General features: G+C 37.9%; 1 pseudogene; it reads right to left on the reverse strand.

Annotated features, from left to right (window-relative positions):
• LOC101542121 (COP9 signalosome complex subunit 2-like) overlaps positions 1 to 13,354 on the reverse strand; it is a 116,608-nt pseudogene extending 103,254 nt beyond the window's left edge.
• Between the last annotated feature and the right edge of the window lie 1,436 nt (positions 13,355 to 14,790).

The raw sequence follows: 14,790 nt of genomic DNA on the forward strand, positions 1-14,790 counted from the left end.
TATTTTTAATTAGAGAGTCATCGTGAGGGTACAGTTACAGATCCATACATTTTTGTGCTCATGCTTCCCCCATACAAAGTTCAATAACCCATCCCTTCACCAGTGCCCATTCTCCACCACCCGTAAACCCAACATCCCTCCCCCCCTCCCCAGACCCATCTCCCCCCACCCCACCCTGCCACTATGGCAGGGAATTCCCTTTTGTTTTCTCTCTCTGATTAGGTGTTGTGGTTTGCAATAGAGGTGTTGAGTGGCCATTGTGTTCAGTCTCTAGTCTGTATTCCACCCGCTTCACCCTTCCCCCACATGACCTCCAACCACATTTTACTTGGTGGTCCCTTCCCTGAGTTACCCAGAATGAGAGACCAGCCTCCAAGCCATGGAAACATTCTCCTGGTACTTATTTCTACTATTCTTGGGCGTTAGTCTTATAGTCTATTATTCTATATTCCACAGATGAGTGCAATCTTTCTATGTCTGTCTCTCTCTTTCTGACTCATTTCACTTAGCATGATACTTTCCATGTTGATCCACTTATATGCAAACGTCATGACCTCATTTTTTCTAACAGCTGCATAGTATTCCATTGTATAGATGTACCAGAGTTTCTTCAACCAGTCATCTGTTCTAGGGCACTCGGGTTTTTTCCAGATTCTGGCTATTGTAAACAGTGCTGCGGTGAACATATAAGTGCATATGTCACTTCGGCTATACTTTTTGGCTTTTCTGGGATATATTCCCAGCAGTGGTATTGCTGGGTCAAATGGGAGCTCAACCTCTAGTTTTTTGAGAATCGTCCATACTGTTTTCCAAAAGGGCTGAACTAGCCGGCATTCCCACCAGCAGTGTAGAAGGGTCCCTTTCTCCCCACATCCTCTCCAACAGCGGTTGCTTTTGTTCTTTTGGATGTGTGCTAGTCTCTGTGGTGTGAGGTGGTATCTCATGGTTGTTTTGATCTGCATCTCTCTGACGACTAGTGATGTAGAGCACTTTTTCATGTGCCTTTTGGCCATTCGTATCTCTTCCTTGGTAAAGTTTCTGTTCATTTCTTCGCCCCATTTTTTGATGGGGTTGGATGTTTTCTTCTTGTAGAGTTCAACCAGTGCTTTATATACCCTTGATATCAACCCCTTATCTGATGGGTATTGTGTAAATATCCTTTCCCATTCTGTAGATAGTCTTTGTATTCTGGTCACTGTATCTTTTGCGGTGCAGAAGCTTTTTAGTTTAATGTAGTCCCATTTGTTGATCTCTGTTTTTACTAGATTGCTTAGTTCCATGTCATCTTTGAAGATACCTTTATCTTCAATATCCTGGAGAGTTTTGCCGACCTTGTCTTCAATGTACCTTATGGTTTGTGGTCTGATGTTGAGGTCTTTAATCCATTTTGATCTGACTTTTGTGCATGGTGTCAGGTCGAGTTCTAAGCCCATTTTTTTGCATGTGATTGTCCAGTTGTGCCAGCACCATTTGTTAAAGAGACTTTCCTTGCTCCACTTCACATCTCTTGCTCCTTTATCAAAGATTAGATGATCATACATTTGAGGTTGTGTGTGGGGATATTCCACCCTGTTCCATTGGTCTGCAGCTCTGCCTTTGTTCCAGTACCATGCTTAAACAATACAATGTTGAACAATGAGTGGGTCAGGAAGGAAGTCAAGGAAGAAATCAAAAGGTATCTGGAAACAAATGAAAATGAAGACACCAGCTACCAGAACCTGTGGGATGCAGCTAAAGCTGTGTTAAGGGGAAAATTTATAGCCCTGCAAGCAATTCTCAGGAAGGAAGAAAAGGCCCACATAAATAACTTGACTTCACAGCTCAAGACCTTAGAGAAGGACCAAAAAAAACGGAGCCCAAACCTGGCAGAAGAAAAGAGATAATAAAACATAGAGCAGAAATCAACGACATGGAAACCCAAAAGAAAATCCAAAAGATCAAGAAAACCAAGAGCTGGTTCTTCATAAAATAAACAAGATTGACAAACCACTAGCAAGGTTCACAAAGAGAGAGAAAGAATCCTAATAAACCAAATCAGAAATGAAAATGGGGATATCACAACAGAAACCAAAGAAATTCAAAAGATCATCAGAGACTACTTTGAAAATCTGTATGCCACGAAACAAGAGGACCTTGAAGAAATGAATAAATTCCTGGATTTTTATAATTTCCCAAGGCTGAATCAAGAAGACCTGGAATACCTTGAATAGCTAAAGCAACTCTTGGGAAAAAGAATATGGGAGGAATCACCCTCCCCAACCTCAATCTCTACTACAAAGTGGTAATAATCAAAATAGCATGGTACTGGAACAAACACAGAGCCTCAGACCAATGGAACAGAATGGAAAATCCCTACACACAACCCCAAATATATGATCATCTAATCTTCGATAAGGGAGCAAGAAATGTGAATTGAACCAAGGAAATCCTCTTCAACAAATGGTGCTTGGCAAAACTGGACAGATACATGCAAAAAAATGGGCTCAGATCTCTACCTAACACCAAGTACAAAAGTTAGGTCAAAGTGGATTAAAGAACTCAACATCAGACTAGAATCCATAAGGTATTTGGAAGAGAAGGTTGGCAAAACCCTCCACAACATTGAAGCTAAAGGTATTTTCAAAGATGACACGCCACTGGCCAAGCAAGTAAAAACAGATAAACAAGTGGGACTATCTTAAACTACGAAGCTTCTGCACCTCAAAAGAAACAGTCACCAAAATACAAAGACAGTCTACAGAATGGGAAAGGATATTCACCCAATATCTATCTGATAAGGGGTTGATATCAAGGATATACAAGGCACCGGTTGAACTCTACAAGAAGAAAACATCCAACCCCATCAAAATATGGGGGGTGGAAATGAACAGAAACTTTCTCAAAGAAGAAATTCAAATGGCTAAAAGACACATGAGAAAATGCTCTACATCACTAATCATCAGGGACATGGAGATTAAAACAACAATGATTTATCATTTCACACCACAGAGACTGGCCCACATCTAAAAGAATAAAAGCAACTGGTGTTGGCATAGATGTGGGGAGAAAGTGACTCTCCTTTACTGCTGGTGGGAATGCCTACAGGTTAAGCCTTTTTGGAAAATAATGTGGACAGTTCTCAAAAAATTAGAAACTGAGCTCCCATTTGACCCAGCAATACCACTCCTGGGAATATATCCCGGAGAGTCAAAAAAGTATAGTAGAAATGATATCTGCATTTGTATGTTCATTGCAGCACTGTTTACAATAGCCAAAATCTGGGAAAAAAATGAAGTGGCCAGAAACAGATGGCTGGTCAAAGAAACTTTGGTACATCCACAAAATGGAATACTATGCATCTGTTAGAAAAGATGAAGTCATGAAATTTGCATATAAATGAATCAACATGGAAAGTATATGTTAAGTGAAATGAGTCAGAAAGAGACAGACAGACATAGAAAGATCACACTCATCTGTGGAATATAAAATAACAGAGTGGGAGTCTAACACCCAAGAGTAGTAGAGACTAGGACCAGGAGGTCTGCCCCACAGCTTGGAAACTAGCCTCTTATGCTGGGGGAAAAGGCAGCTCAGATAAAAAAAGAGAACACCAAGTAGAGGATGTTGGGAGGACCTTTTCAGGTTGAAAGATGCAAGCTGAAAGTAGACTATAGACCGAACATGAAGGCCACTCAATACCTCTATTGCAAACTACAACACCCCAAAAGAGAGAGAACAAAAGGAAAGCCCTGCCACAGAGGCAGTGTGGGGTGGTGGGGGATGGGGTGGGGGTGGTGAAAGGAATACTGGGATCATTGGTGGAGGAGAATGGGAAGAATAGTGAAGGGATGGGTAAATGATCAGTGTATGAGTGAAATGCAAACACAAATGTTCATAAGTTTGTAACTGTACATCACAGTGATTCACTAATAAAAAAATTAAAAATAAATTTTTGCTCTTATTATGCAGTGATTACTTAAATTTGGTTTAACCGTTGAGTTTTTGATAATTTTGTAGGGATTGCACAGAAAAGATTTAATATATTAAAGGGTTCAAAAAACCCTTTACTCTGGAAATAATTTTATGCTTTTCTTTTCTTTGCACATTTACAGTAGCAGGATAGAAATGATAATACTGTTTCTCTTTCTCCTAATAATTTATACATTGCTGTGCTACTTCAAAATTGCTTAAATAACTTAATTTATATGAATAATCTAACCCCCCCAAATTAACCATCTATCCTCAAAGGACCCCTAGAAATACCTCATTGCAGGGCCGGAGTGCTAGGACAGGGAAAAAGGCGTTTGCCTTGCACATAACCCGGGTTCAATCCCCTGCATCCCATACGGACCCCCCAAGCACCACCAGGAGTAATTCCTGACTGCAAAGCCAGAAATAATCCCTGAACTTCACTGGATGTGACCCAAAAAAGAAAAAAAAAATACCTCATTGACTTAGAGAGAATCTGCCCCTTCCTCATACAGCAGCATGTCTCTAACTCTCTTTCATGATCTCACAAGTGATTTTCTCAATTTTTTTTTTTGAGGGGCAGGAGGGGCAGGAGGTTTAGACCACCTGGAGCAGTGCTCAGGACTTACTGCTGTTTCTAATCTCTAGAATCTCACCTGGAAGGTTCATGGTGCCATGTGGGATGCAAGAGATGGAACTTGTGTTAGCTGCCTGCAACCTGTATTACTATCGCTCCAGCCCCTTTAATGAATGTTTTAAAATTTGCTTTTTCTTTGGTAGGACATTTGCATTCCCAGTCAAAATAACAGTAATATAGTTAAACTTTTCTGAGAAGTCAGAGAAGTTCTGTTTTTGTTTATATTGAAAGAAGTCTTCAGTGAAAAAAACCCAAGCACAGTTTGAAACCTAAAGCGAGTTCTTTTAAAAGAAGATATCAAGCTATAAAAGTCTGCCAGTGAAAAAACCCACCCTTCAATCCCACGGCAACCTCCACAGCATAAGGGAGTCACATCATCTCCTTTGAAGGCTCTTGAAGGTGTTGGTTGTAAAATCTCTGGCTCTGTACTACAGATGTTAGTAAAAATTAGAAATTATTCTTAACCAAGACATTGTGCACTTAAAAATGTTTTTATTTCAGTAATCAGGTCCCGGCTTTAAATTAAAAAAGCCGGCTTCTTGTTCTATGTTTCCATGTGAGACAGTCACTAGAGAAGGTTCTAAGCAGTGGCTGGTATTACCTCTGAGTTATCATAAATGTTGCCAAACTGCGGTCAGTTAAAGACACATTGAAGTCAGTGATCATTGTTCTGGAGTCAAATGAGCTAAGCCAGCCTTTTCCATGGAAACTCCACAGCTTAAGGTCTTCAGTCAACTTTTGCACTTCTTGGGCTTCCGTTTATAGTGCGAGAATAAAGCAAAATAATTCATCTGAAGGTTGGGATACACCATCTGGATAAATTTCAAGGGCATTATATCACATTATTAAACATGGGTCACACACAATTGTCCTAATATATGTTATGAAACTGGTGAAAAGTTTTTAAATGAATTTCACACAAGAAAAATGAGAGATGTACTCACACAAGAATGGAGATCAAAGGGCACCAAGAGGGGAATATTCCCTGGAATATTCTTAGTTGGGAATATTCCCAACTAAGGAGAACAAACAAAAAAGGTGTGACCCCAAAACCAGAACAAAGAAACCAAAACTTTAGAAAGGCAACCTTTTGAAGTGAATTAGCAAGTCAAAGGCAAGATAGTAATGTGTATGTACTTATGGAATTATGAATCTTTTAATATCTACGAATTTATTTTTATCACAAAATATCATTTTATGTTTATTTTGGGAATGTGTTTGGAAGAAAAATAGCTTCTCCTATAATTTAGTATGTCAATTATTTAACAAAGAAGAATGAGAGATATTTTAGATGATAAACACACTCAGTAAAATTCAACAACGTTAATGAACGTTTTAGTAAACTAAAAACAGAAATAAAACTTTTCCCTCCAATTTCTGAGCTGTGCTTTTTTTTTTTTTCCTGTTTGATACATAAGTTGAAGAGGAAGGCAAGTTAAGAGTCAAGAACTGAAGGGCAGGTTAAGGGTTAACCGCTGAAGTTGCCCTTTGTAACTACTTGACTGCTTTGAAAGATGTCTTCAGGACCTTCCTCTGGGCAGGACTCTGTCACCAAATGGGCCAACAAACTGCCCTAGGAATTATAGGCAAACATTTGCAGGGAAATAGTTAACAGTCAACAAATGTTTAGATATGCAAATCAAGTGACCTATGTGTGATCCCCTTCGATATATAGATGTGATTCCCTTTGATATGTGAGATTTTCATTTGTCAACAAATGTTTAGATATGCAAATTAAGTGACCTATGTGATTCCCTTTGATATGTGAGATTTTCATTTCTCCCCCAAAAGGGTATAAAAACAGCTAGCTTTTTGAGTTTGGGGCCTTCAGTTATGCCACGCTATTGAGGCACAATTGAAGGTCCCAATATAGCTATATTGGCTTAAATAAACCCCATGCATTTGCAGAAAGAGTTGTCTTGGTTTTGTTCTTTTGTCTCTCCGAGCCTCCCCCGGGCAGAGATCTGCCGACCCTAACAAAGTGACAGCACGCCACTATATGGGGTTACATCCAAAGCTTTCCTGCACTGCTGGTAGGTACAGAGGTATACAAACACAGTTTAGCTTTAGTTTGACCCACTGTATTCTCTCCAGTGCCCAGGCCCTGGTTGTAAAATGTACATTTTACAAAATGCAGCAATTACTTTCATTTATATGTGAGAAAGGAAGTGCTCAAAGGGTATGCAGTTCAAGTAATTTGCAGGTTATTTGAGAGGATTTCTGCAGTGACACATGTAAATTTAATTTTAATTGTTTTTTGATTGAGTATCATAGTTTTCAAGTCTTGAATTCTGTCATTTTATAGTTGTGGGACTGTTGGGGCTGGACTGAGCTATCAGGGCGAGCCCATGTATACTGTACCAAACTACGGACAGGAACATTGGAACCCATGTAAATGGGCAAGATTTCTCGTGTGTCCTGACTGATTTGGATGAAGCCGAATATTTTCCCCCTTCAAGCTGCCTTCAGAAAAATAATTTCAGTATATTGAAAAGAACAGTTTTCCTTCTCTCACAGAAGCCTGGCTGGTGTTTGGCATGCAGATCTCAGGTGTTAGCCAGGCCTGAGCTTTGATATTGCAAAATGCAGGCTTTGGCCCAGCCTAGTCTTTGGGATGTAGATTTCAGGTGATGGCCCAGTTTGTATTTGAAGTGTAGATTTCAGGTGGCAGCCCAGCCTAGTCTTTGGGATGTAAATCCAGGTGCCTGTAGCCCAGAAAGGCTTCAGTTCTGGCTTTGTATCTTCTGCCCCCCCACCCCCACCCCAGGCTACAGGCCTACCCGGTACAAGGAAACAATATGTTTCGCTGTCTCAATGTTCTTTCTGTAATTTTCTTTCATGTCTTTGATGATATCACTGTATAGCGCATTTTGAGGTACGATAATCACTAAAAGGAGACTACAGGGCTCTCTACCTATGTCAAGAGTCAGAGAAAACTTGGTCCTCCATGAAACACATTTCTTTCTAGTTCCTTATCTCAGCGCCTCTGACCGCAGGAACGTTCATGCAACATGGGACTACTGCATCAATCCTTCCACCAGTGTTCCAATATTTTTTACCATTATCCCACAGTTCTTTTCTTCTTCCCACTACTAACAGTCCCTCTTAGCCTACTAGGTTCCCAGTCTTATTGATCATGTCTCAGGGTTTGTTTCTATTGAAAATTTTATAATTCCTTTCTTTGTTTACTTATGCTTTCCATATGAGTGGGATCATCTGGTATTTACCTTTTACTTTCCAATACACTTCACTTAGCAGGACACCACCAGTTCTATATAAGTAACAGCAAACTTTCATCTGTGCTGAATAATAATTCTATTGTGTATATATACCAAAATCTATTTATCCACTCATCTGTAGTTAGATCTTGGATTATTTTCAGTTATTGTATATTATAAACAATGCTTCAATAGACACGGTTATGTAAATGTCCAGTTGGATTAATGTTCATGTCCTTTTGGGGTAGATGTCCAGGAGCAGAATTGCTGGATCATAGGAAATTTCTATTCTTAATGTTTGAGAACTCTCCAAATTGATCTCAGAAAAATGAAAATCAAAATGACAATGAGATAGCACTCCACTCAGTAAAAATGGTATATATTAGAAATATTGAAAAAATAAGCACTGCAAGGACGTGGTTAAAAAGAAACTTTTATTCTCTGCAGACAAAACTGTTGGTTGCAGTGTTCAGATTCTGTTGGAGACTTCTTAAAATGTGTAAATTTAACCAACAATACCATGCTAGCATATTTAAAATCATGACAAAAATATGGTTCTGCTTGCGGCAGAGATGGCCAGGGACTTTGCAATAGGCCTTCTCCGCTGTGCCGCTCCAGATGGGGGCAGGTGCTGTCCCACTGCCTCCCCTCCAAGAGCCCCAGCGGTCACCATTTTCTAGAAGCCGGCAAGAAGCACCAGCTCCCAAGTGGCCACGATCCAGAGACACATACAGGAATTTTGGACACGAGCAACCTGTGGCAGCAATTTCTTTAGACCCTAATTATTAAAATCTTAGAATTCCTGAAGCGACATTATATTATATCCATAACAAGCAATACAAAACACATTGTTTAGCAATTGTATTTTTGGCAGATATAAGTGGAGGTAGGACTGGTCTCGAAAGTTCAAAGGTAATGAAAGAAAGGATACCTTGCAAATTGTCTGCCACACAAGCAGGGGAGGTATAGAAAAGAGGGGATTTGGGTGGTGGAAACTGTGCACTGGTGTTGGATAACCGTATGATCGAAGTGCAAACATGAAATTTTTGTTACTGTATCTCACTGTGAATTAATAAAAAATAAAAATTTAAAAATAAAAATAAAATTAAAAAATATGGTTCTGTTGATCACGATGGATTATTTTGATATGGTATGTTTAGTGTCAATAGAGCATAAAGCCTATGGTATTTTGATTTTCTTCTGGAAATTTTAGCTATCTTTCTAGAGAAATGCAGAAACAAAACTTAAACCATAAGAAAATGATGGTTGGAGGAATTGGTCAGGATGGGATATGTGTGCTGAAAGTAGGTAAAGGAACAAACATGATAACCTCTCAGTATTTGTATTGCAGACCATAATGCCCAAAAGTAGAGCGAGAGTATGGGGAATATTGTCTGCCATGGAGGCAGTGGGAGGGTGGGAAAGGTGGGGGGAGTTACTGGGGATATTGGTGTGGGGAATGTGCACTGGTGGAGGGATGGGTGTTTGATCATTGTGCGATTGCAATTCAAACATGTAAGCTTGTAACTACATCTCACGGTGATTCAATAAAATAAAACAAACAAAAAAAACTTAAACCATTTAATAATTAAAAAAGTACTTCTGTTGGCATTGTTAGTATAGGGATAAGCATAGGTACCTTACTTCTGCCATAATTCAAATTATTTTCAGCAACACAACTGACAGTAGTCTTGCCATTTCCAGTTCTTTTAAAGATTAAATCTCTGCATTGTTGCACTAAGTATATCTATAATACTCTGTTCTCTGCTGAGTCAGTTTACTTGTTACAGTTTATAAACTACTGCCTGATTTAAAGAATATAGCTCGTTGGTCTATTTACAGTGCAGTGTATCAGACATATTCTTTGTTTTGATGATTCAGTCAAAGAGTTGGTTGACTTGATTGTTTCAATTTGGTAATAAAAATAGTGTTAAACCTTCTGTGCTGTACCAGCACACTTCCTATCATCTCCATTACTGTTTAATCCATTAAAAATGAAGGAAATGTAAGCCACTGTGCAGGCTTCTATAATTTTATTCTTATAGGTGTTTTAATAATTCATGAAAGTTCCTCAGTTTGCGAATATGTTTCTCATATTAACAGAAACATAACAGAATATGTTTCTCATATTCTCACACTGAAAAATCTCATCCAGGAGGCTGCTGTGATTAGCTTTTAGAATTTTTAAAAATTCAGTGACATCGGTATTCTGATAAGGATTTCTAAAATTTGTCAATGGTAGTATTTCTGTATTTATTTTTGGTATAGCTTGACCCTCTATGAATCAAATTAAATTATTCCCAATTTCATTCATATATTTTCCAAATTAATACTAAGGCATATTAACTTCATATAGACTTTCACATCATTGTAATTTTTGAAATCTTCAAAAGAAGTGCATATCTTTTAAAATTTACCTTCAAATTATCATTAAACTTGAAATCTTAGGGAAAAAAATAGTGTGTATATTTTCAAATTCATCTTTTCTGCCTACCACATTCTTCCATCACTTTCATAGTTAGAGGATGAGAGACACTGTACTTTTTATGAAGTGACTATTCATAGAGTACCCTTAATATTTTGTTATTTTTCTGTGCTGTGTACATTTTAATTACCAGAGCATGCATTTCTAATAACTGTGTACCCTTTTCCAACTCATCTTTTCTCTCATCAGTCTGACATAAAACATTTACATTATGTTAATAAAATACAACATTAATATAATGTAAATATTTTAAATATTTTTATACTCCTCTTATTCTCAGTATAGTTTCCCAAACTTTGTGTTTGGCTTAAATCACAGTCTATCATTGTTAGTGTCTTTCAAATATTCCTGTGTTGTTTCGTAGAATTCCTGTAGTGAATTGATCTGTTAAGTGGAAATATTATCAAGAAGAGAATTATGGACTTTTTTCAGAAAAATTTTTTGTGACTGCACTCTGAATATAGGTCAATAGTTGTTTAGAACTGTTCTTCATTTCTGGAAAGATCATCAACTTGAAGTTAATAATTAATTTGTTTTAATGTATTAAATCCCCACTCTCCTTTTTCTTTACCTTCAAGCTCCAAAACCTTTTGGAAACTGCTTAATGCTGCTCTTGTGTCTTCTTTTAATACTTTGTAATTACGGTATCGATTTTCCAAATCCACATTTGGTCCAGAGCTGCTATTTTCAAAGTGTTCTGGGTCATAGTCCTCATATTTATCACACACAAACTCATCACAATGTCAGGCTTGCCAGGAGATAAAATTTAAAATCTGGTGTGTGTCCCCCCAACTAGTGCTATTGGCGATATTGCTCCAGCTGTAATTTAAAAAACACTTTTTCAATTGGTGATGGGTGTGGTGTTGGAATTATCGACATGTGAAACTATCCTTAACAATATTATAAATTCCTACACTTCAATCAATACAAAATTAATAAATAAAAACATTTTTATTCACAGAAGCAAATGAAAGACATTGGAGAGGGTAGGCTATCTGTCTAGAAAATCTATAATGATTTTAAAATAAATTATTTAATTTAAAACATTTTAGCAAGGTGTTCAGATGTGATATTAATATACAAAAATATATTTCAGTATTATAGACAGAAAATATTAGCTTTCAAAGAGCATTATTTAGGGGCTGGAGCAATAGCACAGTGGGTAGGGTATTTGCCTTGCACGCGGCTGACCCAGGTTCGATTTCCAGCATCCCATATGGTCCCCTGAGCACTGCTAGGGGTAATTCCTGAGTGCAGAGCCAGGAGTAATCCCCATGCATTTCCAGGTGTGACCCACAAAGCAAAAATAAATTTAAATCAAAAAGCATTATTTATTACTTCCCCAAATTTTAATCAAAAGAGAAATTCATAAAAAATATCTATAGCCACTATTTAGTTATTTATAGTGCTTTTCTGAGTGATATTAAAAAAGAACTACATAACAAAAAGAGATACTATGTTCATGTAGAAAGATTCCATACCAAAAAAATCAGTTTTCATTTCAATATAACCATTAATTAAAAATGGTTCCTTCAAATACTGAATAATTTTATTCATCTGCAGAATACAGAGGCAAATAAGGAAATAGACAGTACTGAACAATGACAAACCCATGGCTTTGAATTACAAAACCAATTAACAAATGGCAGGGAGGAATGGGGAGGATGAACATGGACAGGAGATAACAAAAGAACAGGGATGGGGGTTAGAAAAACTTTGGTGGTGGTCGGGTGCAGTAATATTGTACATTAATCCATAAGCTATAACATTATTGTCTCCATGTTACCTAAGCTGTGAAGTATATATGAAAATAGTAATGATTAAAGAGACTCCTAGAGTTTTTTAGGAATCGTGCAAGCTTATTTTAAATATGCATGAAAAGCTAAAGGCCAAGAATAGTTGAGATGTTCCCAAATAAATTGAAGGGATTTTGGCCACACAGAATCAAGATTTATGATAAAACATTAGTGCTAATGGCATTGTAAGAAAGTGAAGAGCTGATGAAGCAGATTATAGATGGTCAAAAGCAGATCCTTGCAGGCTTGGAGAGTTACATGACAAGGGTGGCAGGTAGTTGAGGGTCAGAGGGAGAGAGATAAGCTATTAGTGTGCAAGGACAAAGATAAAATAAGAACCGTATCTCAAATACTGGTCAAAAATCAATTTCAGTTCGATAATTTTTTTAATTTGAAAGCTAATTTTTTAAATTTAATTTTTTAATTATAAGCAAGTGCAAATTTATTTAAAATTTTTTTTAAGTCACCATAAGATACATGTAATAAAGCTGATCATGGGAGTGAAATGAGTCAGAAGAAGAGGGATAGACATAGAATGATTGTACGCATTTGTGGGATATGAAAGCTGGTTATATTTTATTTATTTATTTATTTTTAATTTTTATTTTTTTATTGAATCACCATGTGGAAAATTACAATGCTTTCAGGCTTAAGTCTCAGTTATACAATGCTGAAACAACCATCCCTTCACCAGTGCCCATATCCCACCACCAAAAAAATTAAAAAACACAGTACACCTCCCATCCCGCCCCCCTGTACCCCCCCACGCCTTGTAACTGATAAATTTCACTTAACTTTCTATTTACTTTGGTTACATTCAACATTTCAATACAAACCTCACTATTATTGCTAGGAGTACCCCACTAGAGTCAGACCTGTTGTGAAGAGATATGAGGTCGTGCGCAGTTTTGGATTTCTGTACTTTAGCAACTAAGTCCAGGGAGATTTCTACAAGGTACTGGATCATTGCAAGCTTGTAAATCCCATCTGTGGTCCTCATAATATGGCGGTCACCACGCCCTTCACCCCCGGCAAGGAAGAGGCAAGAGAGAAATACCTTTCCCCTCCTGGGTGGGCATGGGGCCGCGGCTTAGTTCTCAGTCTGGAGACATTCTGTGAGGAGCTGCCCATGCCGAAAAATTTAGCTGGCGTCTGGAGTCATGCTCGTGCAGCTGCGGTGAGGCCGCACACAGGTGTGGCCCCCGATCACATCGTGGCGGCAGGCGGGGCCGGTGCCACCCATGAAAGCTAGTTTTAATAATGTGTACATTTTGAGGAAAATATTGGCTCATTTTTATGACTTTGAGGATAAGAAAACTTTTCTTAAATGAGACATAAATGTACACAATATCAAGACTAATATATTTTACTGTATAAAAGTTAATTCTTGTTAATAAAATAATATTGCAAAGAGAAACTAAAAAAATGACAAAACATAAGTAGATCTTTTTAGCACACATGATACAAGGGATTATGTTGAGAATCTATGAACCTATAAAACTTTCACTGCAATAGTTTTGTTTTAGCAGAAAAGAGAGGGAAGAAATGAGAAGCAACCATGTACTCAGTGGAAAGTTTTTGGTTTTTGTTGTTTTTGCTTTTAGGGCCACACCTAGGAGTGCTCAGAGCTTGCTCTGCACTCAGGAATTAGTTCTGGCAGTGGTTGGGAGACCATATAGGATGCCGGGGATTGAACCTGGGTTGGTGACTTGTAAGGCAAACCTCCTGCCCACTGTATTGTCTTTCCAGCTCTGAGAAATTGAATAAATTTGGTTTCTACATATAATCGAGTACTAAACCATCCTGATGGTTAAATCCGTGTACATGGATAAATCTCAGAAACATGGCTTGAAGTAAGACTGTTTGTAGTCTTACCTAGGGATCAGATAATCTGAACTTTGTGCTCCCTTCTCAGTGCAATTAGACCCTCTAAGAGTTAGGAATAAAACTGTCGACAGGTTTGCCATTTGAACATCGTGGTGGATGCCCTCCCGTTCTTTCTGTTATGGTACAGTTGATCAGCAGGAACTGAGCACTAGGAATCAAGTCTCATGACTGCATCTTTTGCCTCATGGCCTACTAGAAAGCACATCTTTGAGATCCCGTATGTTCATTTAGTATAGGCTCTTTAACCGCAAATAGTTATTTCCCCCATCATATGCAATTTTTCATGAAAATTTCCTGATTATGTATAGCTTATTATATCATCGGAACCCCACTCTGCCTTTTCTCTTCCCTACTCTTCCCTCCAAAAATTTGCTTTATACTTTCTGCTGCTCAGGTGAGTTTCATGACTTTCAACTTGCTTTCTTATTCATATTTCTCTCTCTCTTTCTTTCTTTCTTTCTTTCTTTCTTTCTTTCTTTCTTTCTTTCTTTCTTTCTTTCTTTCTTTCTTTCTTTCTTTCTTTCTTTCTTTCTTTCTTTCTTTCTTTCCTTCTTTCCTTCTTTCCTTCTTTCTTTCCTTCTTTCTTTCTTTCTTTCTTTCTTTCTTTCTTTCTTTCTTTCTTTCTTTCTTTCTTTCTTTCTTTCTTTCTTTCTTTCTTTCTATTTTATCACCATGTGGAAAGTTACAAAGTTCTCAGGTTTATGTCTCAGTTATACCATATTCAAACACCATCGCTTCACCAGTGCCCATATTCCACCACCAAAATGCCCAGTATACCCCCCGCCCCCGCCCCCCACCCAACTGTATAACTGATGAATT

This window comes from Sorex araneus, chromosome 1 (genome assembly GCF_027595985.1).
Source record: "Sorex araneus isolate mSorAra2 chromosome 1, mSorAra2.pri, whole genome shotgun sequence".
Classification (NCBI taxonomy): Eukaryota; Metazoa; Chordata; class Mammalia; order Eulipotyphla; family Soricidae; genus Sorex; species Sorex araneus.